The 12969-nt window shown below is 33.7% G+C and overlaps 1 protein-coding gene across 7 annotated transcripts in view; it reads right to left on the bottom strand.

The window, feature by feature from the left end:
- The window catches only part of MIPOL1 (mirror-image polydactyly 1), a 353299-nt gene that overhangs the window by 263330 nt on the left and 77000 nt on the right, over window positions 1–12969 (bottom strand). The gene's annotated exons all lie outside the window — the stretch shown is intronic.

A 12969-nucleotide genomic window follows, 5' to 3' on the forward strand; every position in this document is an offset into this window, starting at 1 on the left:
AGCCAAAAATTGGAAAAATGCAATTGTAAATATACATATAATAAAGGATTGCATCAAGAACATAATTTTTAAAAATACTTATTTGAGGGTCCAGCATTGTGGTGTAGTGGGTAAAGCCATATGGGTGCTGGTTTGAGTAACAGGTGCTGTACTTTCAAGTGAACTCCCAGTTTATAGCCTGAGAAAAGCAGTGGAAGAAGGCCCAAGTTCTTGGGCCCCCTGCCACCCCCATGGGAGACCTGGAAGAAGCCCAGCCCCAGTCATTGTGGCCATTTGGGAAGTGAACCAGCAGATGGAAGATCTCTCTCTCTCATTTTTTTCTCTGTAATTCATTCAAATAAGTAAATGAATCTTTTAAAAATGTTTATTTGAAAGGCAAAAAGATAGAAATAGAAAGAGAGAGAGATCTGGTTCACTCCCCAAATGCCGACAATAGCCATGGTTGGGCCTGACCAAGACCGGGAGAGAGGAACTCAATCTGGATTTCCTACATGGGTGGCAGGTACCTAACTAATTGAGCCATCACCTGCTGCCTTCCAGGGTGTACATTATCAAAAGCTGAAATGCAGAGTAGAGCTGGGACATGAACCTAGAGATTGCAATATAGGATGTGCATATGACAAGTGGTAACTTTACCAATGCACCAAACACCCACCCCAGACCATAATTCTTTAAATTTTTAAAATGCAGTAATAAAGGAACAATGCAAATTTTTAAAGGTGCAAAAGATCGAGACACAAATAGTAAATAAAAACAGAGGTGCTTAAAACTAAGGAAATGCAAATTAAAATTGTAGTAACACCTCATATCTACTTCATTGATTAAAATTAAAGACTAACCACACCAAGTGTTATAGAACAACTGAATTTTATACAATGCTGATGTGAATATAAGATAGTAAAACTAGTGTGTCACTCACTTTCTTTAACAAAATGAAATATACTCCTACCATATTACCAACATAAGTTATAGCACATGTCCATACAAATACTTAAATACAAATATTCATAACATCTTTATATATAATAGCCCAAAACTAGAATTGACTCACATTTCTATTAGCAAATAAATGGAAAACAAAATATATGATAAAATGCATTGCAACAACAGGATATTCACATGCATAAAATAAAAATGCTTTTACTAAACAGCTTAGAAAGGGTTAATCAGAAAATTTGTACAAGGTTGCTGAGGGGCCAGAGTTGTGGCACAGTTGTGGTATAGCAGGTAAAGTTGCTGCCTGTGAAAAAGGCATTCAATATGGGTACCAGTTCGAGTCCTGGCTGCTTCACTTCCAATTCAGCTCCCTGCTAAAGTGCATGGGAAAGTAGTAGAAGATGGCCCAAGTGCTTGGGCCTCTGAGCCAGGTGGAAGACACAGATGAAGCTCCTGGTTCCTGGTATCAGACTAGCCCAGCTCAGTTGTTGCAGCCATATGGGGAGTGAACCAGTGGAAGGAAAAATTTCTCAGTCTGTCCTTCTCAGTAACTCTGCCTTTCAAACAAATAATTTTTTTTAAAAAAAAGAAAAATTCGTATGAACACAGATTTTGGAAGGAATGATACATGATCTATACATTGTTTATACTTTGTATCTCTTTTTATTTTTTAAAGATTTATTTGTTTATTTGAAAGTCAAAGTTACACAGACAGAGAGGTTTTCCATCTGATGGTTCACTCCCCAATCGGCTGCAACGGCCGGAGCTGCGCCAATCTGAAGCCAGGAGCCAGGAGCTTCTTTCAGGTCTCCCACACAGGTGCAGGGGCCTAAGGACTTCAGCCATCTTCTACTGCTTTCCTAGGCTGTAGCAGAGAGCTAGATGGGAAGTGGAGCAGCTGGGTCTCGAACCAGCGGCCATATAGGATGCTGGCGCTTCAGGCCAGGGTGTTAACCCGCTGCACCACAGCACCGCCGGCCATCGTATCTCTTTTTAAAAAGCATTATCATTACTGCTATGTGACTATGGCAATATGATTCTGCTACCATATGGCAATTCATTACTCTGTATATAAATAAATTTGTGTCCAGAATGTAGTACATAAAAATGAATTTTACTTTCCCTTTTTAATTGTATATAATCTCCTTCCAGGATAGACAACCATAACAGCTTAGAAAAAATTAACATGAATAGGGCAGCATTGCGGCACAGCAAGTTAAGCCACCACCTGACAGGAATCCCTTATTAGTGGTTGGGGTCTTGGTTGCTCTGCTTCCAGTCTAGCTACCTCATAATGTGCCTGGGAGAACAGCAGAAGATGGCCCAAGTACTGGGGCCCGTGCAACCTACAAAAGAGAGTGGGATGGAGTTCCTGGCTACTGGCTTCAGCCTGTCCTAGTCCTGTAGTCCTGGCCATTACGACCATTTTGGAGAGTGAACCAGCAGATAGGGTTGTTTTTTTTTTTTTTTTTTTTTTTTTTTTTTTGACAGGCAGAGTGGACAGTGAGAGAGAGACAGAGAGACACAGAGAAAGGTCTTCCTTTGCTGTTGGTTCACCCTGTAATGGCCGCTGCGGCCGGCGTGCTGCGGCCAGCACACCGCGCTGATCTGATGGCAGGAGCCAGGGACTTTTCCTGGTCTCCCATGGGGTGCAGGGCCCAAGTACTTAGGCCATCCTCCACTGCACTCCCGGACCACAGCAGAGAGCTGGCCTGGAAGAGGGGCAACCGGGACAGAATCCGGCACCCTGACCGAGACTAGAATCTGGAGTGCCGGTGCCGCAAGGCGGAGGATTAGCCTAGTGAGCCACGGCGCCGGCCAGCAGATAGGTTCTGACTAGATAGTTCTCTGACTCATCCTCTCTGTCGCTCTACCATTCAAGTAAATTTTTAAAATCTTAAAAAGAAAAAAAAAAAAAAACATGATAAATCTTCTATGATATGAAAAGCAGGAATGGTATAAGAGAGGATAACAGGCTTGATTCAGATCCAAGATACTGAGTTTCAGCAACATTGTTTAAATTTTTTAAATTATGCTAGTAGCAGACCAGGCATATAAAATAAATATATTACCACTATTTAGGGTCATTAAGAAAAATCAGGGGCCGGCGCTGTGGCACAGCGGGTTAACGCTCTGGCCTGAAGCACCGGCATCCCATATGGGCGCTGGTTTGAGACCCAGCTGCTCCACTTCCCATCCAGCTCTCTGCTATGGCCTGGGAAAGCAGTAGAAGATAGCCCAAGTCCTTGGGACCCTGCACCCGTGTGGGAGACCCAGAAGAAGCTCCTGGCTCCTGGCTTTGGATCAGCGCAGCTCCGGCCGTTTCGGCCAATTGGGGAGTGAACCAGGGGATGGGAGATTTCTCTCTCTCTCTCTCTCTCTCTCTCTCTCTCTCTCACTCTGCCTCTCCTCTCTCTGTGTAACTCTTTCAAATAAATAATAAAATTTTAAAAAAAAAGAAAAAGAAAAATCAAATTAGGCAACACATGAAAGCTCTTAAATAAAGTGGATCCTTAACAAACTCTAGTTCCATTCTAACAGTAGTGGTACCATACTCAACCTACAGACTTGCAATGTGACTTAAATTCTTGGACATATTGATAAAATCATTTTGATTAACTTAGCCCATTTATATAAAAATCCAATTCAAAAAATTCTTCCCTTTTGGACTTTTTCTTTTCTTTCTTTCAAGATTTATTTATTTACTTGCAAGGGGGAGAGAGAGAGAGAGAGAGAGAGAGAGAGAGAGAGAGAGGTCTTCCATCCGCCAGGTCACTCCTGCTGGTTCACTCCCTAAATGACCGCAATGACCAGAGCTGAGACGATGCGAAGTGAGGAGCCAGGAGCTTCTTCCAGGTCTCCCACGTGAGTACAGGAGCCCAAAAACTTGGACCATCTTCTACTGCTTTTTCAGGCCATCAGCAGGGAACTGGATCAGACGTGGAGCAGCCAGGATTTGAACTGGAGTCCATACGGGATGTCAGTGCTTTACACACTATGCTACAGTGCTGGCCCCCAAATATTTTTACATTAAAAAAAGCTTCCAATTTGTAGGTCAAACAGGATGCACAAAATAATGCTAAATTGTAACATAAATGCAGATTATCACATAATGTGTATAACACTAATGATTACATATATGATATATGATAAGGATTTTATATTCCCCTAAGTACTTTGGCATACTGAATACTTAAAATGCTAATTCCTAAACTTTACAGAGACGATGGGAAGTGTTGGCATTTAAAGTGTGAACAGATTTTTATAAAGTGAAATGTACTGTTAGTTGTATTTCACTAGACACACTAGCTTCTGCTGAAAGTTGTAAAGCAAGCAATATCAATGACTTTATTAAGTCTAATTGTCTCTATGCTTAAGGTAAATACTTTACACATACGGTTTATTTGTTCTTGTGTGATCAAGAGAAAACAGTTTTCCTTTATCATGTTCTTGCAAATCCAGAGATGTTTATATTCAAAAGAGAACATAAAACAAAGAGATCATCATTATTTAAGTTTTCTAAGATTAATTTTAGTGTAAGAAAAAATGCATATGGATATACACAGAGAAAACTTAGAAATTTACAGATGAAAGTTTTTCAATAATAAGATATTATTGCATAATTATTTTTAACATCTACTAGGTTATATGTGAAATTTGTTGGTTATAAAAAACCTGATTCTTTCTAGAATTCAGTACTTTTAAAGGATCAATATGCAACTCTCAAACATTTTTAGTAAAGAAAACTTAATTGTAAACACTGAGCTTTTCCAAGGTAGATGACTATTACAAAGTTCACTAGAAAATCAATATAGCATTTTAGTTGGAATTTGCTCATTAAACACCCACAGCTCTAATGCAAATTATGATGGAATGAATAAAGCAAATACGCATGCTTCTTTCTTTTTATTAAATGTAAAATCTACTGTTAATTGCATCTCGTATGTCATACAAACTTTTCTCCTTAACTATTAAATAGAAGCTTTAACAAAAGTCATTAGAGATTCACTTTCTTTGACTTGAATAAATTTCAATATTTGTTCAGTAAAGGTTCACAGCAGTTAAATTACATTAACAAATATTATTAGCTACTATGTAAGCCAACCAAGTAAAATACTTATATTGTAGGTAAAACAAATCATTGGGTGTTTACAATAATATTTGGATATCTCCATTTTTAAACACGGTTATCAAATATCCTATAATTCTTAGTCAAATGAGAAAGATTCAGAGAGGATCACCCACAAACCCCCACCAAATACTCAAATTTGTTTAGTAAGCTAATTGTTTTCTAATATGAGCAAGAGTAAATATGAAGAAGCTGAACCATACCAAGCATGAGTTTATTGAGTCAAGGCAGAGTACATATTTTCTTAGTAGAACCCAAGTCTATTGACAGAACCATATTCTACACATTTCAAACTACTTTTAAAATACAGTTGGAGTGAGACAGTATATTGGAAAACATTCTAGTTTAAACATTGGATCATGATTCTCTAAATAACATAATTTGGAGGATAGACATTTCTTAGGAAAAAGAATCTGTTTGTTAACATCCTGTGGTACTTATGTAAATATAAATGTGTGAACTGAAGAGAGGGAAAAAATCAATTAGAATTTTAAATATATCAAATAATCACTGAATATAATTCATGTTCCAAAATTCTAAGTACCAAATATAGTCAATAGTCTCATAAAGGACAATCATTTTCCAAATATGGGAGAATCTGAAATTCTATAAATATCTAAGATTAAAGCTTTTCTTGAGGAGTAAAGCTTTTTTTCTGAGAGTTATAATGTCAAATGGATCCCTTGCAAATATAATAATAATAATTAGTGTTTTATGAAACTACCTCGTAAATAAATCAGAACCACAAATATTATGGAATATCTTTTAATTTCTTTAAAAATATATTTTATCTTTTTGCATAATTTGTTTATTAGAAATTTTAAAATAGATGGCAAACGTTTGAAGCTTGTATTTTTAACATCATAATGGCTGAATTTAATTTAATATCCTAGAATTTATTTTATACAATCATCTTCTATATAAAAAATCCCTTTCTGATTTAAAAAGTAATATGGAGGACAAGCATGCCTTGTTCAAGTCCCTGCTATTCCATAATGTCTTCCAATTCTGTTTCCTGCTAATATGTCTGGAAAGCACTAGATGATAGCCCAAGTACTTGAGTCTCTGCCACTCATTTTGGAGGCCTGGATTAAGTCCTAGGCTCCTGGTTTTAGCCTGACTCAGATCTAGCTGTTATGAGTATTTGGCAAGTAAACCAGTGGATTAAAGATCTCTGTCCATCCCTGTCTCTCTCTCTCTTTGCCTTTCAAATAAAACTGAATAAATAAAATTTCAAACACTATATATGTCATCAAACTTTCTTCTGTAAAATTTTTATAAATTTATAAACAGAAGCAGCATGGACATTTTTAAGAACTGGGGAACTATACAGAATACTAAGGTAAGTAAAATAAGAACCTTTTTATTTTTTACAAAACCTTCAATTATTAAATAATGCATTATTATAAATAGCTAAAGATCATATGAAAACTGAAAATTATGTTTAATGTTTACATAAAATATTAATACTGAAGCTACCTTGTTAAATGTGAAAGAGATAAGTTTAGTCCTCATATAGTAAAATCAGTATAAATAATTTTGTATACTATTGAAATATAATTCTGAAAATATTTTACTTATTTACTACTCAATCTGCATCTAATTTTAATAGATACCAATATGAAAATTCTGTGAAATATAACTTCTACCTAAACTTTTTGGAGTATAATTTCCCTTTAGAATCATTAGCCAAACATGTGAAAAAGTCTTTAGATCACAATCTGAAGTTTTGTTATTTTTATGTTTTAAATAACTTCATTACATATATTCTCAATTTTCAAATGTTTGATATGATACTAAATTCTGCCAGAAGCCATATCTAATAAAATATTTCCAATTATTGAAAATTGCTACACATAATAGGTTCTTTGTCTACACACACTTATTTTAGTTTCTATTCTCTAGGTAGAAGATACAAAACTGCCTATACTCCATCCCTAGGTATCATTTTACCTGGAATATGTTGAAATTCATACAAACTCATATCCATAAAGCTCTGTAGACAAGACAGTAATATAATCAATATTTTAGCAGTCAAAATTTCTACCTGATATATTTTAGAGAGATGAGACATTTTGCTTGTATCTGAAATTAGTGGTCATATTCTTGAAATTCTTTTTTCTTCCAGATGCAAAAAAATTTAATGCTTCACTATAATTCATATATATAATATAAAGATTAAAGGGCATATATAATTTATATGTAAAAATTATCAGATAAAAGGCTATCCAATTTTATTATTGCCTATTAACTATTTAGAAGCTTATATTCTAGAAGCTTATATTCTTCCGATATAAAGAAATAACTCTTGTTCTTTTTCAACAAATATTCAATACTATCAGAGATATATTTCATAGTAACATATAATCTTTTTATAAAATAGCAATGCAAACATTTTCTATTATACAATACTTACTTTTCTCTGTCAATTATTTGTGGTATCTTGATACATCTGATATAATGGTAGATTATATATCTGTATTGTATTTTTAATATTTACAGTTTAACCTGAATAGAAAAACTTAAATTGTAACTTTCAGGGATTCTACATTCTAATCCTCTCCACAATTACATTTAAGCTCCTTTCCTCCCTACAAAAAACAATTTAACATTCTCTATATTAAGGAGGGATTGACAATTTTTTTAATTTACAAAATATCAGTCAATTTCAGTTCATAAAAAGCAATCTTTTTAAAGATAAAAAGCAGATTACATGCTTGCATTGTCTGTATGAACAAAGCAAATTATGTAACTACTGAATTATATGTTAAAATGTAGCAAGACAGATAGATAGAGATATAAACAGAAGACTTAGAAACTAAGGAGTTCTTCTGGCTAAAACCCAATATTGGCTTTATTTCAGTTTAATTGGAAGAGGATCTCAAATTCATCTTCTCCATGAGATATCAGGAACCTGGATTTCTCTTTGTACCAAAGGTTAATAAGAAATGTGTCTGCAAAAGTCAAACAGCATTAAATACCAAAAACTGATTATTATTCTACAGGAGTTGTTCTGTCATTCATAATCTCTCCATGCTCCAACCTTCCACAGCTAATCTTTAATGGATGACATGCAAGAAAGAAAAATTACTAACATAGAAAGCACAGGCTCTAAATAGAGCTTTTAAGAAATATAACAATTAGCTGTTAAAGAAATATAAATATTTTGAATAATATGGAAATAACTTATAAGAAATTATTTTAAATAAATATTCTTATATAAAATTTAAATATGATCTGTGTAGTATAAATGGAATAGAATAATACAAATTAAAGAGAGAATAAATACTAGACAATGCCCACTGATACTACTTAGTAAAAATGAAAGGTTAAATTAAACAAAGTATTTTTAAAAATACACTATATCACTGACATAAGAGCAAATTAATAGATGCATATCAGACCATGAAATACTACCTCTTACTTTAAACCCATTTAACTAACTAAATTTTGAAATATGTATCATTTAATCACTTATTTTTAGGTGAGAAGAAATACACACTAATGTAAAGGACAAAGATTTAATGTTTCTGATGTGCTTCTCTAAAATATTAATATTTGAAAACCAACATACTGAAAATTTTCATATAATGTAGTGAGTCAAATCACAGTGAAAAGTCTTAAACGTTAACAATATTTTTCCTAATGTTAATGTATGGACAATGAGTTTGTCATTTTAGCTTTTCCCCAAACTAAGTAAGAACCACTTATCATACATTTTCCTTTATTTTGTTGCTGTAGCTTTTTTAATTTTCAGATTTTCAAACTGTATAAGGAAGATAAATACCCAAAATAAGGAAAACTCAAGAACATGGGGATCAAATGAAATAATTTAAGAGCTTCATAAACTATTTTTAAAAAAGAAATAATAATTTCTTGTGAAACTAACCCACACATAAATAACTCTGGGGTAATTATTTATATAGCTAATCAAATCTTAAGAAAACAAGATGGCAGCAACATTCTCATCTTATCATACTTACCATTTATTGAATGGCTTCTACGGGTTAAGCATTTCATAGACATTATCCCAGCTAAACATCACAGTAACTTATACTATGTTTTAATGAAGGCTTAATGAGGCTATCATTACACATGGACAAAGAGGAGAACAGAAGCTTGAATACAAAGTCAGCCTTTAGCCACTACCTATACATATACAATATATTATGGTTAAGAAGGGTCCACATGAAAAAGAAATGTTTGAAATCTCAAATTTGCCTTTTTTATTGCTGTATATTCAGTACTTACATAACAGGTACTTCATAACTATTTACTTGATTTGTAAAGAATTTAACACTGTTACCATCAGACATTTAAGTGCCTAATAAGCAGTATTGATGATGGTGATGATGATGAAGAGGATAATGATATCAGAAAGTGGGGGAAGGTTAAAGGGTTGAACACCTGAGATTCTGCCATGACAGAGGACATAAGAGCTTCTTTCCAGGACACAGAGTTTCACACACTTAGAAGATCACACTAGAATGATGGTATTCACATGATTCAAAAACCAAGAGAGAAACAAAGGCAACAGACTTGAAGCTAAGGAACAGTCTACATGAAGGTTTATCACTGGTACTCACTGCATTAAAACCTAAATTCTTTGTATGCCATTTCTTTTATTTTGGACGTACATTTTAGTAAAATGTGTTAGTACTACAAAGTACAGTAATATAGTAATTTTCCTTATAATAAACCCAATCATTTGTTTCCAAAATTTTTAGACATTTTTACTCATTTCCCTTTTAAAGTCTATCAATAGTAAATCATCATTTTAATTAAAAGCTAAACAATAAAGTATCTTTTTATGACTTCTGGCAATTATCATTATCAATGGTTTAGGAATTTCATAAAGGTAATGTAATAAAATAATATTAGATACAGCTTACTGAATACTAGTTATACACTAGGTGCTTTTATATGTTATCTGCAGTCCTAAAACTAACCTAGTAAATTAGTTAACATTCACATTTTACATGGGAGAAAGTAAGCCTAGAGATGCTAAGTGACTTCCCAAAGGTATACGGTCAATATTAAGCATCAAAGCTGTGAATGAAACTAGGTCAATCTCACTCCAAGGCTTTTGGTTTTCCCAGTTGCTTCGCACTGCCCACAGAGAACTGGGCACATTCTGTTTCATATAGTTTTGACTGTACCAGATTCTTATTCTTATAAATCATACAGGCAGCTACAAGAAAAGACACACTAACATATATGTAATTAAAAAAAACACATATAAAAGATATAAACATAAATACCACAGAAATCTGAAATACTAGAAAAATGGCATGGGTAAAATGGCAATGACTGGATCACAGCTATTATACAGTTTTTATAAAACTTTGGTTTATAAGGTCCTTACGTCTCAAACCTATAATAGGAATTATTTTAAGATTAGAGTGCAAGTAATTTTTTTTTTTATTTTTTTTTAATCTTTTATTTAATGAATATAAATTTCCAAAGTACGTCTCATGGGTTACAATGGCTTTCCCCCCCATACCGTCCCTCCCACCCACCACCTCTCCCCTTCCATTCACATCAAGATTCATTTTCGATTATCTTAGTATACAGAAGATCAGCTTAGTATACCTTAAGTAAGGATTTCAACAGTTTGTTCCCACACAGAAACATAAAGTGAAAAATAATAGATGATTTTTTTTTAAATGATGATGAAATCAGATCAGACCTATTGTCATGTTTAATCCCAGTGAGAGTCAAGTTGGGAATTGATAGTTTCTTTTTTTTTTTTTTTTTAACAGAAGATCAGTTTAGTGTACATTAAGTAAAGATTTCAATCATTTGCACCCCCATAGAAACACAAAGTGAAATATACTGTTGGAGTACTCGTTATAGCATTAAGCCTCAGTGTACAGCACATTAAGGACAGAGATCCTACATGAGGGGTAAGTGCACAGTGACTCCTGTTGTTGACTTTACCAATTGACACTCCTGTCTATGGCATCAGTAAAGAGTGCAAGTAATTTTTAAAGTCACTTCTTTTAAAAGTAATGTTTACTTTTCCTAATACTAAATATAATACACATTCACTGTAGAAAATCTGAAAAAGGCAAAAATATCTCTGCATAAAAACTACCAAAATTTGTCTCTCATTTTTATATATGTATAAAGTTTTTAAAATAAAATTAGAATATAAATATAGCTTTCCTTTTTCACTTAACGTTCAATTGTGAAGTTTTTTTTATATCTTCAAATATACTTCAGAAATAGTATTTAGGTACTGAACAACATTTTATAATATACATGCACCAAAATTTAATAGTTCCTTTATTGTTGGATCACTTTAAATTCTTTTGCTATAATAACTAACATTTTATTAGTATTATAGTATCATTATTTATGTCTTTCATTAGTATTATAGTATCATTATATATGTCTTTTTATTTTATTTACTAAGGATATATCTACAATTTCCTTGGAGTATTTCATACTATTATTTATTTTTAAAATACATAGACATACATTTTTTATTCTATTTGATAAATCTCTTTTAGTTACATTGTTTTGTTCCAGAGAATCTATCTGATACTAATTTTTTTTTAAGATTTATTTATTTATTTGAAAGTCAGAGCTACACAGAGAGAGAAGGAGAGGCAAAGATGTCTTCTATTCACTGGTTCATGCCCCAGTTGACCGCAATGCAACTATCCTAAGCCAGAAGCCAGGAGCTTCTTCTGGGTCTCCCATGGGGGTGCCAGGGCCAAGGATTTGGCCCCTTGTTGTGGCCATTTCGGGAGTAAATCGGTGGATGGAAGACCTCTTTCTCTCTCTCTCTATACCTCTCAGTAACTCTGCCTTTCAAATAAATAAAATAAATCTTAAAAAAAAGAACACATTTTATTGCTTAATGAGTGTCCCCCTTCAAGGGATAAATGGGCCATGCAGATATATTAGTTCAAGATTCTCATTCAAATAAATTAATTACTTTAAAAGGAAAGGGGGAGGAGGGAGCCGGTGTTGTGGTGTAGCAGGTAAAGCCACCACCTCAGTGCCAGAATCACACATGGGCAGCAGCTTGAGTCCCGGCCACTCTAGTTCTGATCCAGCTTCTGCTATGGTCTGGGAAAGCAGCAGAAAATGGCCCAAACCCTTGGACCCCTGCACCTGCATAGGAGACCCAGAACAAGGTCCTGGCTCCTGGCTTCGGATTGGCCCAGCTCTGGTTGTTGCTGCCATTTGGCAAGTGAACCAGTGGATGGAAGACTTCTCTCTCTCTCTCTTTCTCTGCCTCTTTGTAATTCTGCCTTAATAAATAAATAAATTAAAAAAAAAAAGATTCTCAAGAAGTTAGGATAACACAAATCTTATTAAATTTCTTAAGTGAGACACAGGAAGAGTTAAATTATTATGAAAATACCTCAAAACAAATGTATTTCTTGTAATACTGTACTAGCAATTACTACATATATTTGATTATAGAAAGCTAAGGAACTTTCAAATTGTTCTAAATTTATATTTTACTGATTCATTTTTAACATCTCATTAAAAAATAATCTATCACTCTCACATTTCTCCACCAAAAACAAACCAAAAACTTCATGGTAGTTTGACATTAATAGAAAGGCAACCATCTGATATTCCTTTGAAGTATTTATTTAAGGCCATCTTGGCTAAAATTTCATAGTGATGTTTAGCTTTATATGCCACAATAGTATTTTGAAGACAGACAAAACTAGTTAATCATATCTCTGACCTAAAAGCTAAGAATTCTTTCATATGTAAGTATATGATAGTTTAACTGGCTTGTAAGCATGATTACAGCCTCAGATTCAATCATAAAATACAACTGCTTCTTATACTCTTTCCAATTGATATAAAAATGTGATCTCTAAAATGTCTCCTAATACTAATGCCTATTATCTTATGAAATTTCTTTCCTTGAC

The sequence above is a fragment of the Oryctolagus cuniculus genome, chromosome 12 (genome assembly GCF_964237555.1).
Source record: "Oryctolagus cuniculus chromosome 12, mOryCun1.1, whole genome shotgun sequence".
Classification (NCBI taxonomy): domain Eukaryota; kingdom Metazoa; phylum Chordata; class Mammalia; order Lagomorpha; family Leporidae; genus Oryctolagus; species Oryctolagus cuniculus.